This window comes from Lontra canadensis, unplaced genomic scaffold, assembly GCF_010015895.1.
Source record: "Lontra canadensis isolate GAN:19392208 unplaced genomic scaffold, GSC_riverotter_1.0 scaffold100, whole genome shotgun sequence".
Taxonomy (NCBI): Eukaryota; Metazoa; Chordata; class Mammalia; order Carnivora; family Mustelidae; genus Lontra; species Lontra canadensis.
In genome coordinates this window covers 6,949,135-6,966,273 of record NW_022631094.1, presented here as the reverse complement: position 1 = coordinate 6,966,273, position 17,139 = coordinate 6,949,135, and the positions used below count along the sequence as shown (strand labels likewise).

The 17,139-nt window shown below is 36.9% G+C and overlaps 1 pseudogene; it reads left to right on the top strand.

The window, feature by feature from the left end:
• The first annotated feature begins 8,697 nt into the window (after nt 1–8,697).
• The window catches only part of LOC116855290, a 75,983-nt pseudogene continuing 67,541 nt past the window's right edge, over nt 8,698–17,139 (top strand).

Below are 17,139 nucleotides of genomic sequence, written 5' to 3'. Positions count from 1 at the left end.
TGGATTAGATTCCACATATAAGTGATATCATGCAGTGTTTGTCTTTAGCTATCTGACTTATTTTAGTTAGCATAATGCTCTCAGGTTCCATCCATGTTGTTGCAAATGGCAGGATTTCTTTCTTTCTAATAGCTGGATAATATTCTATTGCAGATCTTCTTTATTCATTCATTCATTAACGGCCATGTAGGTTGTTTCTATATCATGGCTATTGTGAAGAATGCTGCAATGAACATGGAGTGCAGATATCGCTTCAGTATCTTGTATTTATTTTCTTCAGATACATACCCAGAAGTAGAATTGCTAGATCATTTGGTAGTTCTATTTTAATTTTTTGAGGAATCTTCATACTATTTTCCACCAATTTACATTCTCACCAAGTACATAAGGGTTAATTTTTCTCCACATCGTCACCAAAATTTGTTGTCTCTTGTCTTTTTGGTAATAGCCATTCTAAGAGGTGTGAGGTGATATTTCATTCTGGTTTTGATCTACATTTCTCTGATAAATAATGATGTTGAACATATCTTCATGCACCTGTTAGCCATTTGTATGTTTCTTTGGGGAAAAAAAATATATTTAGTTCCTCTTCCCATTTTGACTCAAAATGTTTTTTTTCCTAATGAGTCTCTTATATATAGTGTGTATTAACTTCTTATCAGTCCCATTCTATTGTTTGTCTTTATGTTTTGGTGATTGTTTCTTTATCTTTTGAGAAGCTTTTTAGTTTGATGTAGACTTCTTTTTTTTTTAATGTAGTGTTCCAATATTCATTTTCATTGTTTATATATACCACCCAGTGCACCATGCAATCAATACAAGCCCTCCCTTATACCCACCACCAGGCCAACCATCCCTCTATCACCCTCCCCTCTAAAAACATCTGTTTCTGAGAGTCCACAGGCTCTCATGATTCATCTGCTCCTCTGATTTCCTGCCCCTAACTTTTCCTTTTCTTCTCTTAATGTTCTCCATGTTATTCCTTATGGTCCACAAGTAAGTGAAACCATATGAAAATTGACATTCTCTGCTTGACTTACTTCACTCAACATAATCTCCTTTAGTCACATCCATGTTGATGTGAAAGTTGGTTATTCATCATTTCTGATGGCTGAGTAATATTCCATTGTATATATGGATCACATCTTTTTTATCCATTCATCTGTTGAAGGGCATCTCATCACTTTCCACAGTTTGGCTATTGTGGACATTGCTGCTATGAACATTAGGGTACAGAGGGCCCTTCTTTTTATCTGGATCTTAGTGATAAATACCAGTAGTGCAATTACTGGGTCATAGAATAACTCTATTTTTTAATTTTTTGAGGAATCTGCACACTGTTTTCCAAAGTGGCTGCACCAACTTGCATTCCCATGAACACTGCAAGAGGGTTCCCCTTTCTCCACATCCTCTCCAACACTTGTTGTTTCTTGCTGTCTAAATTTTGGCCATTCTCACTGGTGTAAGGTGGTATCTCAATGTGGTTTTGATTTGAATCTCCCTGATAGCTAATGATGATATACATTTTATCATGTGTCTGCTAGCCATTTGTATGTCTTCATTGGAGAAGTGTCTGTTCATTTTTTGACTTGATTATCAGTTTTGTGTGTGTTGAGCTTGAGGAGTTCTTTATAGATCTTGGATATCAGCCCTTTGTCCATAGTGTCATTTGTGAATATCTTCTCTCATTCCATAGATTGTTTCTTTGTTTTGTTGACTGTTTGTTTTGTTTTGTTTTGTTTTGTTTTTTTGCTGTGCAGAAGATATTTATATTGATGAAGTCCCAAAAGCTCATTTTTGCTTTTGTTTCCCTTGCCTTTGGAGATATTTCTTGTAAGAAATTGCTGTGGCCAATGTCAAAGAAGTTACTGCCTATGTTTTTCTCTAGGATTTTGATGGAGTCCTGTCTCACAATGAGGTCTTTCATCCATTTAGAGTTTATCTTTGCGTATGGTGTAAGAGAATGATTGAGTTTCATTCCTCTATACATAGCTGTCCAATTTTCCCAGCACCATTTATTGAAGGCACTGTCTTCTTCCATGGGATATTTTTTCCTGCTTTGATGAAGATTATTTGACCATAGAGTTGAGAGTCCATATCTGGACTCTCTACCCTGTTCCATTGGTCTATGTGTCTGTTTTTGTGCCAGTACCATGCTATCTTGGTGATCATAGCTTTGAAATAGTGCTTGAAATAAGGCAATGTGATGCCCCCAACTTTTTTTTTTAACATTTCCTTGGCGATTCAGGGTTTTTCTGTTTCCATACAAATTTTAGAATTGTTTATTCCAACATTTTGAAAAATACCAATGGTATTTTGATCAAGATGGCATTGAAAAAAGATTGCTTTGGGCAGCATAGACATTTTAACAGTGTTTATTCTTCTGATCCATGTGCATGGAATGTTTTCCCATCTTTTTTGTGTCTTCAATTTTTTTTCATGAGTTTCATTCTGTAATTCCTTGAGTATAGGCCTTTTACTACTTTTGTTGGGTTTATTCCAGAGTATCTTATGGTTTTTGGTGTTATTGTAAATGGAATTGATTCTCTAATTTCCCTTTCTACAGTTTCATTGTTAGTGTATAAGAAAGCAAATTATTTCTGTGCATTGATTTTATATCCTGTCAGATTACCGAATTGCTGTATGAGTTCTAGTAGTTTGGGGGTGGAGTCTTTTGGGTTTTCTACATAAAATATCATGTCATCTGTGAAGAGAGAGTATTTGACTTCTTTTTTGCCAACTTGAATACATTTTATTTCTTTTTGTTGTCTGATTGCTGTTGCTAGGACTTCTAGTACTGTGTTGAACCACAGTGGTGAGAGTGGGGATCCTTGTCATGTTCCTGACCTCAATGAGAATTCTCTTCAAGTTTTCCCCATTGAGAATGATATTTGCCATGGGTTTTTCACAGATGAATTTTATGAAGTTGAGAAAAGGTTCCTCTATCCCTATACTCTGAAGAGTTTTAATACGGATGCTATATTTTGTCAAATACTTTTTCTGAATCAATTAAGAGGACCATGTGGTTCTTTTCTCTTCTCTTATTTATTTGTTCTCTCACATTGGTTGATTTGCAAATGTGGAAACACCGTTGCATCCCAGGAATAAATCCCACCTGGTTATGGTGGATAACCTTTTTAATGTACTGTTGGATCCTATTAACTACGATCTTGTTGAGAATTTTGACATCCATATTTGTCAGGGATATTGGTCTGAAATTCTCCTTTTTGATGGGGTCTTTGCCTGGTTTGGCGATCAAGGTGATATTAGCTTTATAGAAAGAGTCGGAACGTTTTCCTTCTGTTTCTATTTTTTGAAACACCTTCAGGAGAATAGGTATTATTTCTTTTTTGAATATTGGTAGAATTCCCTGGGGAATCTACCAGGTCCTGGACTCTTGTTTTTTGGAGGCTTTTGATCACTGCTCCAATCTCATTACTAGATATTGGTCTATTCAGGTTGTCAATTTCTTCCTTATAGGTTTCCAGGAATGCATCCATTTCTTCTAGGTTACTTAACTTATTCACATAGAGCTGTTGACAGTAATTTCTGATGATTCTATTTCCTTGGTGTTAGTTATGATCTCTCCCCTTTCATTCATAATTTTATTAATTTGGGTCTTTCCTCTTTCTTTTGGATTAGTCTGGCCAGTGGTTTATCTATCTTATTAATTCTTTCAAAGAACCAGCTTCTAGTTTCATTGATATTCTGTAATATATATCTGGCTTCTAATTAATTGATCTCTTCTCTAATCTTAATTATCTCCCTTCTCATGCATGGGGTAGGCTTATTTTGTTGTTGATCCTCTAGTTCTTTAAGGTGTAAAAAGAGTTTGTGTATTCAGGATTTTTCTATTTTTTTGAGTGAGGCTTGGATGGCTATGTATTTTGCCCCTAAAACCTCCTTTGCCATATCCCATAGGTTTTGTACCAATATGTCTTTGTTCTCATTGGTTTCCATGAGTTGTTTAAGTTCTTCCTTGATTTTCTGGTTGATCTAAACATTCTTGAGCAGGATGGACTTTAACTTCCAAGTGATTAAATTTCTTCCAAACTTTTTCTTGTGATTCATTCCAGTTTCAAAGCTCTGTGGTCTGAGAATATGTAGGGAATAATCTCAGTCTTTTGGTATCATTGAGACCTGATTTGTGTGTGGTCTATTCAGTTCCACGTGGCCTTGAGAAGAATGAGTACTCTGTTGTTTTAGAGTAGAATGTTCTGTATATATCTATGAGGTCCATCTGGTCCAATGTGTCATTCAAAACTCCTCTTTTTTTTTTTTTTCATTAATTTTCTGCTTAGATGACCTGTCTATTGCTGAGAGTGGCATATTAAGATCCCCTAAAATTAACGTATTTTTACCTATATGTCTCTTTATTTTTATTAACAGTTGGCTTATGTACTTGGCTACTCCCATGTTGGGGGCCTAGATATTTACAATTGTTATATCTTCTTGTTGGATAGACCTTTAAGAAAGATGTAATGTCCTGTATCTCTGACTATGGGCTTTAGTTTTAAATCTAACTTATCTGATATGCGAATGGCTACCCCAGCTTTCTTTTGAGGTCTGTTGGCATGAAAAATGGTTTTCTATCTTTCAGTCTTTCAGTCTGGATGTATCTTTAGTTTCAAAATGAGTCTCTCTTATATGGATGGGTCTGTATTTTTAGCCAATCTGCAACCTTGTGCCATTTTATGGGAGCATTTAGGCCATTCACAATAAGAGTGATTGTTGAAAGATATGTTTTTATTGTTATCATGTTGCCTGTGAGATCCTCATTTCTATAGATTGTCTCTGTATTTTTCTGTTCTCTATCATTCTTGGGGTCTTTCTTATTTAACAGAACACCCCTTAATATTGCTTTCAGGGTCCGCTTGATGGTCACATATTCTTTTAGTCTTTGTTGGTCTTGGAAGCTCTTTATCTCTCCATCCATTCTGATTGTCAGCCTTGCAGGATACAGTAGTCGTGGCTGCATGTTCTCCTCATTTACTGCCCTGAATATGTCTTGCCAGCCATTTCTGGCTTGCCAGGTTTCTATCTGCCCTTAAGGTATTTTCTCTGGTTTTACGATTTGCGAGTTTCACTATCACATGCCAGTAGGTTGCTCTATCCTTGTTGATCTTGGGAAGTGTCCTCTCTGCTTCTAGGATACGAAGACTTGTTTCATTCCCCAGATTAAGGAAATTCTCAGCTTGGATTTGCTCAACTATATTTTCTAATCCTTTGTCTCTCCACCCCCTCAGGGATCCCAATAATTCTGACATTGAATGTATCATGGCATCATTTATTTCTCTAATTCTGTTTTCAGGGACTCTAAGCTATTTGTTCCACGGCTCCTCCTGATACTTCTTTTCTATCAATTTGTCTCCTAGATCACTAATTTGATCTACTGCCTCATTTATCCTGTTAGGGTATCTAGATTAGATTGGATCTCATTGATAACATTTTAAAATTCTGCCAGGTCAGCTCTCACTTCTGCCCTTAGAGAATCTATGTTGCCACTAATGTTTTTCTCTAACTTAGTTATTTTCTGGATAACTGTTACCCTGAATTCTATCTCCAACATCTCATTTATGTCCATATCCATTAGTTCTGTGGTAGAGGTCACAGTCTCTGAATTTTTCCTCTGTTGGGATTTCCTCCTCCTAGTCCTTCTGGTGAGAGGTGTTTGAGGGGATGTATAGCTGAAAACATCAACCACGATTCAGGCAAGGAGCACCCTAGAAAGTTTTGAGCAATTGGAACTCACTGCCAAAAAGAAAGAAAAAGGGAAAAAAAGAGAGAAAAAAAAGCAGTGAAAATGAGCCCCAAGAGTGAGATTTATAATGTACAAAAACAAAAACACACAAAGAGAAAGACTGACAAAAGAAAAAGAATAAAAATAAAAACACAAAATAAAAAGAGGAGGGTGATGGGAAGGTTATTATTATCCCTCAATGTGGATGAGGAAGGATATTTCAGTTCTTTCTGGGTATATCTTGTTATGTTTATTAGAGGACTCAACTTCCCATAGACACAGGGAAATTAATATTGGTGTATATATAGAGAGGTAGTACTGAATAGGGAAAAAAGGACTACTTGAAGGTTGTATCTATATCTATCTATATCTATATCTATATCTATTAAAAAAGAGAAAGAAAAAAGTATACATATGAAAAAAGTTCAAGTTAAAAAGTTACTGTGGAATATATTGTATTAAACATCTAGTTGAAAGGGCAAGTAGGTAAAAAAATAAAATAACAAGAATCATGAGTAAGAATTTTTTAAAAAAAGAGACAAATGTTGTATCTAAGAAATATGCAGGCTATGAGGCAATACCAGGAGTTTAATATACTGTTTTCCCCTAGTGTTGGAGTTTTACAGTTTTCTGGGGACCATGTGGTTGTAGTCCTCTTTTTCTTTCAGCTTCTCTTCTCGAGTAGGGGCCTGCTGCATTATTTTCCAGTCAGTGCTTCTTGGGTGGAGTTGCTCTGCCCCCAGTCAAGGGTCTGGGATCCATGGAAACCAGTTTTTCTGGGCTTTTGTTCTCTGGAGGCTTTTTTCTCTGGCGGTCTTTCACGCCTCTTTGGAGGGTCAGAGCAAAGTAAACTGTCTGCACCTAGACCTCTGCCTCAGAGAGAATCCACAGTCTGCTCCTCTCTGAATCCTCCAGAACACACAGACTCCCCCTCTGCAAACTCCATTGAATACAAGAATCCACAGGCAGTGCACACCCCAGCCACCATCTCAGTGGTTACTTGAGGCCCCTGCTTATCTCTGTACCCCCATGCCACCAAAACTGTGAGGGATACTGGTCCGGGCAAGCCGGGTCTCAGCAGCTGTCATTCCTGACTTGAGCCCATGATGGGTCCCCATCAAATGCCCCGCCCCCCATTTATTGAAGATAGTATCCTTTCTACACTGAGAAAGACTCCTTGATCCCTTCACAAATAGTTGACTGTCTATACAGGGGTTTATTTATTGATTCTTTTACATTTATCTGTGTGCTTATTTTTATGCCAGTAACATACTCTTTTGATTGTTATTGTTTTGTAGTGCAGCTTCAAATCAGAAAGTGTGATACCACCAGTTTTGCTCTTTTTCAGGATTGCTTTGGCTCTTCAGAGTCTTTATTTGTTCCATAGAATTTTGGATTTTTTTTCTACTTGTGAAAAATGCCATTGAAATTTTGATAGGGATTACAAATAATCTACAGATGACTATGGGTAGAATTGACATTTAAAAAACATTTTAATCCTTCTGATCCATGAACACAGGATATCTATCCATTTGTTTGTGTGTTCTTCAGTAACTTTCATCAATGTTTTATGGTTTTCAGTAGACAATTCTTCACCTACTTGGTTAGATTTATTTCAAAATACTTCATTTTTTATGCTACTGTGAATGAGACTTTTTTAAAAGTGTCTTTTCAGATCTTTCATTGTTCGTGTATATTACAACTGATTTTTGTATGTTGATATTTCTACCCTACAACTTTTCTGTATTCATTGATTAGTTCTAACAGTTTTCTGGTGGAATTTGAAATTTTTTTTATGTATTAAATCATCTGCAAACAGAGAGTATTTTACTTCTTTTCCAATTTGAATGCATTTTATTTCTTTTTCTTGCTGATTTTTCTGGCTAGAATTTCTATCACTATGTTGGATAAAATTGGTGAGATTTGGACTATTGTCTTGTTCTGAATCTTAGAAGGAAAGCTTTTGATAAGCATGATACCATTGAGTACGATTTGAGTAATGGGCTGATCATATATGGTCTTTATTATGTTGAGGTATATTTCTTCTATACCCAATTTGATGAGTATTTTTATCATAAAATGATGCTGAATTTTGTCAGCTTTTTTCTGCATCTATTTAAATGCTCACATAATTTCTATTTTTCATTGTATTAATGTGGTATATCATATTTATTGATCTGTATAAGTTGGATAATCTTTGTATCCCAGGGATAAATCCCATATGATTGTTTAAATGTGCTTAAACTCTGTTTGATAATATTTTGTTGAGATTTTTGCATTGATATTCATCATGGAAATTTATTTATAACTTTTGTTTTGTTTTGTTTTGTTTGTTTTTGTTTTTGTTTTTGTTTTTGTTTTGTTTTGTTTTCTTCCAGTGCCCTTAACTAGCTTTGACAATTGAGGTAATCCTAGTCTCAAAAATAGTTTCCTCCTCTTCAGTTTTTTGAAAGAGATTGAGAAAGATTGGCATTAATTCTATAAGTGCTTGGTACAAGTCACCCCTGAAGGCATCTGTTCCTTGACGTTGGGGGAGTTTTAGTACTGATTTGATGTCCTTACTTACTATTGCTCTGTTCAGGCTTTCGATTCCTTCTTGAATCAGTCTTAGAAAGTTGTATGTTTCTAGGAATTTATCCATTTCTATTTGGGTCTTTTTTTTTTTCCCCTGTCTCTTTGTCAAACTTCTCATTTTGTTCTTGTATTATTTTTCAGATATTTTTAAAGGATGTGTCTGTTCTTTTGTAGCTCTCTGATCATCTTTAGAAAAAAATATTTAAAGTCTTTATCATTTAATTCCTGGATCTCCATTTTTTTTGAGGCCAGTTACTGAAGTTATTTTAGTGTATTTTTTTGTGACCTGCATAGTCTTGCATGGGTGTCTGCCTGTTTAAAGAAACAGTCACCTTTTCCAAATTTTATAGATTGATTTCAGTAAGGAAGACTTTCACTTAGATATGGGGCATGCTGGAGCATACTGTTACCCTGTGTCTAGTGGTACAGGATACCTCGTATGGGGACATGTGATGGCTGGGATCTTGGGGGCACATGATGTCTCTTTGGCTCAGGACAAGAGATTCCAGAGCACTGATAGCTATGTGGTTCTTATCATCTCTGTGGAGATGTGCAGTGACATCTCCAGGTCCAGTGTCTGGGGACCAAGGCAAGCTATAGTGGTGGCTAGAATTTGTGGGGTTCACACACTTGGCTCTGGGGTTTATCTTTAGGTACCTGTGCAGTGGCAGAGTCACTTGCAGACACATAATAATAATAGGAACCAAGGTAGGGAGAAAGAGCAAGAGCTGTGTAGGCTCTGGCTGTCACCATGCACTACCATGACTGCTGTGTTTTGCCATGGGCACGTGACAGTAGAGTCCAATGATGGGGATTGGGCTGGGGGTAAGAATGTAAACAACCAGAAGTGTTAGCTGTTGCTGATTGTGGTGGTACAGGCCAGTGACAAAAGACAGAGTCTCATGCAGGCCCACATGTAGCTATGAGGACCCTGGCTGTCAATGTGCCATCCTATGGTTGAGTGGTCTTTTATCTCTCTAGCTCCTTTAATGCACACTGCACACTGCAGAGGAGACTGGTGATGGGTGTCAGGCCAGACCAGCATCATGTAAGTACACAGCTAGAGGGTTAGGGTAGGCTAGCCTGAAGCACATGCATGGTGGTGGGGGTCAGCCTCAAGAGTCTAGGCTGGCATCTTGCACTTGTACAATCTCAGAGGCCTGGGCTGGCTTCTAGTGAACTTTTGGGCTCCAGTGGGGAGGAGGAGAAGGAGCAAGGCAAGAAGGACTGAGGCAGCTGGTGTCACTAACTGCATATACCTGAAGTATGAGAACTGGTGAAATCTGTAGTGAGGTATTTGGTAGCTGTGTTGGTATTGGTTTTTTCAGTGGTAAAATCTGCTAGATTTTTCTGCAAAGCAGTTCATTGTAAACCACAATTGCTCTTGTAGGGCCACTATTGGTAACTCCTTCTTTTCTTCTTTCTTCGTAGCCTTCTTTATATGTTTCAGCTTTTCAGGTCTGGAGGGGTGAAAATGAAATGGGTCATTCATGCAGTTCCCCCAACAGGTTGGAGAAATTGGACCCTCACCCCGACCCCTTCCTGGTAAGGAGAACTTGTTTTAGGTATTAAGTTTCATCTCATGGGAATGGGATGATGTATTCAAAATGAAGCTCTCTTCTTGAGCAGTTATCTTCAGGTTTTTTTTTTTTTTTCTTTTCTTGTTTTTGTTTTTCCGCTGTGTTGCTAAAGTTTCTCAGGTAGACTATATAGTTTTTGTTCTTTGGCAGCTATCTAATTATTGATCTTTGTAGAGGGACAGAGGCTGAGGTCCCCTGTGTTGCCATTTTAGTGATGATACCCTGGACAGTATACTTGATTGTCATAACGTGGAAGGAGGACATGCTACTTGTATCTAGTAGGTAGAGACTAAGAATTTTGTTAAACATCATACAGTGCATAGGACAGTCTCCCCATCAAGTAATAATCCAGCTTCTAATGTCAATAGTGCTAATGCCAACAAAGCCTGAGCTGTCTTTTCTTCCTTTTCTTCCTTTACTACCTCCTGCTAGTCAATACACCTATCTTTCTCATAAAGATTTACCAGATGTAAGTGTATGTATGTATGTGTATATGTTTATTTATTTATTTATTTTAGAAATGACAGCAGTTATTTTTCTATAGATTTTATTTATTTGACAGAGAGAAAGAGAGAGCACAAGTTGGAAGAATGGCAGTCAGAGGGAGAGGGAGAAACAGGCTCTCCACTGAGTAGGGAGCCTGATGTAGGGTTCTATCCCATAACCTGGGCCTAAGGCAGCCTCTTAACCAAATGAGCCACCCAGGCACCCCTGTATGTCTACATGTTTAAAAGACAGAATGTGCACATGAATTTTTATCAGTCTCCAAGAATATCTACTTTGAGAGGTTATTTTAGAAGAAAAATATTTAATCTAGTTTATTTCATTATTTTGTCATACATATTTTTGCAGAAAGAGAATAGCAACTGAAATGAGTTTATTTTATAGTTCAGTTTTTAATTGTTCATGGGAAGTATATAAGTCATATCACCCTTTACCAGTGATCACTGAAATATCTGACCATGGTCTCATCATTTTGTTTGTTCTGAATTTTGGCAGAGCTCTGTATCACACATTAGTAATAAATATGTTGTTATAAGTCAGTATTTTCATTCAAGCTAATGTAAAAAGAAATTGTTCCTGTGAGGAAGACTTAAAATGGAAGCTGTCATTTGCATTTTCATCCCAAGGTCAAATGACTCTGTCAGTTTAGTTACCTAGGATTTTGACAAATAATCTTTCACAAATGTTAGCTGCAAAGAGATCCCTCATGCTGTCTATAGAGATATTATGCATCCATTTGAAAGCAATCACTTAGCTCTTAAATTTGTCTTCATCTAAGAGAAGAAAATGATTCTAAAATTACAATACCTTGTGTCAGTTGGGAAGTAAGACATGGAGTCATTTAATTATTCTATCAGCACCTCAACAAGTTAATTTTCCAAATTTTCCTCAGCTCTGCATTTAGTTAGACCTTGCAACTGGCAAACCCCTGATCTCCAGCTCTTGGCCTACCCTTGGGATCCTGCCTCTTCCAAAGAACCAAATAAGAGCACCTGGGTACTTGCAGACCCAGTCTTTCTCTGTGCCCTGACCAAGAACTGTCAGTCTCAAGTTCTGCCCAGTACCCATTCCCAGAGAAGGCCTGTACGCCTTCAGGCTTCCCTTTGGCATGCAAATCATGATGACATCAGAGAGAGGTAGCCAGGGAACCTACTGAGAGCTTTTCATTTGGGTTTTTTCCCCATGGAAGGAAAAAGTCTATGGTGCTGTTTTTATCTTGAGAAACTCCTAGGTTGAAAAATAAATGCGGGAAGGCAAAGTTGGATTACAGACTATAAAGACTTTTCTACTCTCTCCTCCTGTATGGGAATAAAAATTGACCTTTCCCAAAGAGTTGTTTAGGACTGCCTGACTTGTCAATGACCAGGATACCATTCTCCCGGAATATTTATCAGTGCCTAAGAGGATATGTTGTTATCAAAACCACAACCAGAATTTGTTGAGAGCTTTTCTAAGTACAAGCATCCTGACATGGCTTCTGCCTTCACTGAGTTTGGAGTCTGGTAGAGGATTCAAAACTAACAACCATGAAACAATTAGCAGGCAAAGTAAAGTGTATAATAAATCACTCACTTGAAAAGCAGAGCTTAAAAGGCTCTAAGAAATACAGAGAAGAATGACTAAAGAAAACACTAAATTTAATCTATAAACCTTACATTTCCCTAGAATTGAGGAACTGATTGAAATTATGTTTTCTAATCCAAGAAAAGATGTGATGTTTATGTTTCTTCTAAATGATGCCAAAATACTCAGGTGAAAAAGTAGAGTAATTTTGTCTTTTGACAAGAGTCACAAACTTCTATGTGTATAGGTGCCAGGAGTGTAGTGTACATAGTGAAATGAGCTGTCAAGGGAACTTTGGAAGGAATGATCCCTGTTGCAATCTATAAATCTCTTTGCTGCTCCGAAGGAGGTACTAGAAATGCAAACCTAATGTTGGCAAACAACATTGTCATATATATATTTGTGTCATATATATATTTTATATATATGTGTGTCATATATATATTTTTTAATTTATGTATTTATTTTAGAGAGACCATAAACAGAAGGGGCTGAAGTAGAGGGAGAGAGAATCTGAGGCAGATGCTGTGGTGAGCCCAGAGCCTGATGTGGGGTTGGATCCCACAACCCTGAGATCATGACCCAAGCCAAAAACCAAGAGTTGGTTGCCTAAGAGGCTCTGTCACCCAGTTGCCTCAAGGTATCATATTTTTTAAAAAATCTGAAGACCTAGATATTTTTAATGTAAAATCTCCCAATTTATAAACATTAGCCACAAATAAAAATATTTGTTAAATGTACTATGGGCCATGTAAAACAAAACTACAGGCTGAAGGAGGGCAAGAATATTTAAAGCATTGATTATTTGTAGGTATAGAGGGAAAAGATAGGAGCAAAGGGGTAAGCAGACACCAAATTCTATCAGAACATGTAAGCTATGGGAAGAAATGTGTGCTGTATCCAAACAATAATGAAGGTTTTTAAACAGAGATATGATGTGATCAAACTTTCATTTTCAAAAGTTCCTTCTGGCTGGATATAGTTTGAAGGTTGGATTGAAGTGGGCAAAACTGTTGTCAGGGAAATCAGTTAGGAAGACAACACAGTATTTAAGATCTGTATAGATAGATACAGATATAGATAGATAGACATATATTTATTAAGATATTTATCTATACCTACATATATAGATATTTAAGTATATATAACATATATGATATATATGTCATATGTAATGTCATAATGTCATATGTCCTATATTACATATGTCATATGTCATGTCATATGTCTTATATAATATATATGACATATAAAACACCTCATATATATGGTTACATATAATTCTACCTATCATCTCTCAAACTATCTTATCTATTATCTATTTATTTGAACTACTTTGGTAACAGAACTATAAGGTATGAGGATAAAATATTGTTTGTCCCAACAAATTAGCATGAGAGCTACAAAATTTTGGTTTCATTCTAATAACTTTTTTCTGATTACAAATGTATTTGTCCCAGCTAAAATAATTACAGTAACACATAATACCACTTCCATCAGTACCAAGTGTTCAAAGTCTACATCACTCAATGAAGCAGGAACAGGATGAAGACCTGGTACTGAGTGCAGCATGGGACATACCTTTGGGATCCTCTAAAAAAAACTGAATAAAGGCAGGGACATTTTAAGGTTACTAACTTCTTATAGTTGCCCTCCAATTTGGAGGTTTGTGCTACAATAACTCAGATATGATTTTGAAAAGAATAAAATATTAATAGGTTGTGAACTATGACACATAATGGATTATAGATACAACCATGATTATTTCTTTAAGATTTGATATTTGGGGGGCATCTGCATGGCTCAGTTGTTGTGCATCTGGTTTCAGCTCAGGTAATAATCCCAGGGTCCTGGGATCGAGCCCCATGTCGAGCTCCTGCTAGGCCTGTTTCTCCCTCTCCCACTCCCCAGCTTGTGTTCCTGTTCACTGTCTCTCCCTCTGTCAAATAAATAAATAAAATCTTAAAGAAAAAAAAATAGATTTCGTGTTTGGAAACCTAGAATTAGTTTGTCAAAGAATAGGTATATTTTAAGTCCTATGTTAAATCCAGCCAGTGTCTAGATTGGTAGTACAAAATTTTAATTACTGTCATTTTCTTAAATTCTCATCAAAATGGTTATTAGTATATGTAGCCAATTGTATTTTAAAAAAATTCCCTAAGGGCGCCTGGGTGGCTCAGTGGTTTAGGCCTCTGCCTTCGGCTCAGGTCATGATCTCAGGGTCCTGGGATCGAGTCCCGCATCGGGCTCTCTGCTCAGCGGGGAGCCTGCTTCTCTCTCTCTCTCTCTCTCTCTCTCTGCCTGCCTCTCCATCTACTTGTGCTCTCTCTGTCAAATAAATAAATAAAATCTTAAAAAAAAAAAATTCCCTAAAAACATCTCTCATGCCCCAGACTCTTCTTACAATGTGCCCTTGACACTCTTCATCTCAAAAAGTAAGGTCCCTTGAATATTGGTTGGAATTGTGACTTGCAAAATTGATGCAATGTGGTTTCCAAAGCCAGGTCATAAAAAAGAAAATTTCAATCTCACTTCTCTTGAAACAAATGCTTTAGAAATCAGCCATAATGTTGTGAAGAAACTAGTCACATGGAGAGTCCCTGTGTAGATGTTTGGTTGACAGCTGAATCTGAGGTCAACTACCATACTTGTTAATTGAATCTTTTCCAACTGTGCACCCAGACACTGTGAAACAGAAGAAGTTGTCTCATTGTGTCCGTTCTGAATTCCGGATTCACAGAATCCATGAACATGATTAAATAATGGTTCTTTTACCCCACTAAAATTGGGTTGAGTTTTTATACAGCAATAGATAACTAGAACATGGTGTTTGTTTAAATTCTTCAACAATTTAAAAGGTAAAACATGTTACCTCTTTATTGTTTAAAATGCATTTCCTTAATTGGCTATTGGGCTAGTTTTCTTTCCTTCCTTCCTGCCTGCCTTTGCATTTGTATTTCTTTTAAGAATCATTAATTATGATTATAATATACTCATAATTACATAATTATGATTATATTATACTCTTAATCATCATTAAGAAATGAATTTTAAAAAGGATTACACTCTGCATCGCCAGTGATTCACCAATGCCTTATATGCACTTCTATTAATAATATCATCAGTAGAATAATACATTACATGGGGCGGTGATACATATATACAACTCACACAATTTAGATTTATCCTGCTACTCTCATTTTGCTCTATTTTTTTTAAAGATTTTATTTATTTATTTGACAGACAGAGATCACAAGTAGGCAGAGAGGCAGGCAGAGAGAGAGGAGGAAGCAGGCTCCCTGCTGAGCAGAGAGCCTGATGCAGGGCTCAATACCAGGATCCTGGGATCATGACCTGAGCTGAAGGCAGAGGCTTTAACCCACTGAGCCACCCAGGCACCCCTCATTTTGCTCTATTATTAAAGATTTCAGGAAGTTTCTTTCTGACTTCTACACTTCCTAAGTTTACCCAGAGACACCTTGGCAGGGAATACATTCTGTATCACCAAGGAGTATCTCTTCTAAAGGACTGGGGGCTGGCATAAGAAAACAAACTGTGTTATCTCAGTTCATGATGGTTATTATCACAGTATTCTGGGTGTTGGATTTTTCCTTTGCAGTGGATTTTAATCTTAAAATGGATACTGTGCTACCTCAACTTTCCTGTTAGATAATCCAAAAAAAAAAAAAGGAGAGAGAGAGAGAGAAGGTGATAGTCTGAGTCATTTATCTTTTTTTTTTTTAAGATTTTATTTATTTGTTTGAGAGAGAGAGAAAGCACAAGCAAGGGGAGGAACAGAGGGAGAGGAGGGAGAAGCAGGCTTCTCACTGAGCAGAGAGCCCGATGTGGGATTCAACCCCAGGATGCTGGGATCATGAACTCAGCCAAAGGCAGATGCCTAACCTACTGAGCCACTCAGGTGCCCCTGAATCTCATTAATTAATTAATTAACAATTAATTAATTTTAAAGATTGTATTTATTTACTTGAGAGAGAGAGCACAAGTGAGGTTAGGAAAGGGCAGAGGGAGAAGGAGAAGCATATTCTCCTGTTGAGCAGGGAACCTGATGCAAGGCTCCATCCCAGGATCTTGGGATCATGTCCTCAGCAGAAGGCAGATGCTTAACCCACTGAGCCACTCAGTCACCTGAGTCTCATTTATTTTTTGAGTTATAGGAATAAAACTAAAATTTTGTTTAGGATCTGATGTGTCTTCAATATAATACCATGAAACTACGAGCAACTTCAAAAGTGTAAGGAATCCTGAGAGGGAGTTTGGTGAAGCAAAGTTATAAAGTTCACAGCATATCATCCTTCACTGATCCAGACAAGATTTTGTGGTTACTACACTGATTCTCATAATAATGTGTATGTATTTTTATTTGAATATTCTTTGGTGTGGCTGCTTGCTTATTATAGGGATAGTCATTTAAGAATGTTTTATTTTTTTAATTTAATTAATTTATTTGCCAAAGAGAGAGAACACAAGCAGGCAGAGCTGGAGGTCAAGGAAGAGGGAGAAACAGACTCCCCACTGAGCAGAGACTTCCTATAGAGCTTGATCCCAGGAACCTGGGATCATGACCTGAGCCAAAGGCAGATGCTTAACCAAATGAGCCACCCATGTGCCCCTTAAGACTGTTTTACATAGACTATGCATAAGAATCTTGAGCCCATGGAGCCCAAAGCCTGTCCCTGATCCCCACATAAATGATCTTTTTTGATTTCCTATCATTTTCTCTGGAACATTAGCTCCAGGACAAAAGATACCTTCTCTGAATATTCACTGATCTATAACCAGAACCTGGAAGAATACCTGTAAATAATAGATGCATAATAATTATATTTGAATGAATAAATATTATTCCAGGCCATCAAAAAAATGTAGGACCAGGGTAGAACCTATTCAAACAGAAAAGTCAGAAGAATTAATAATATTAAAGAGTCTTTTCCAAACAGTTTAACGCTAAGATGGGTTTGTTAAGTGTTTGCTAGATAGACCATAACCTTATATATTTGGATTTCTTCTTACTCTTTATCTATGATAGCACAATCTGGGTACCCCTAAATCTCAGAAATCTACCACAAGACATTATGGGGCAAGATAGCAAGAATATATTAGGTAATTAAGCAATTGTTTTTTTATGCTTTAAAGATTCACATTGAAAGAGTTTCTTCT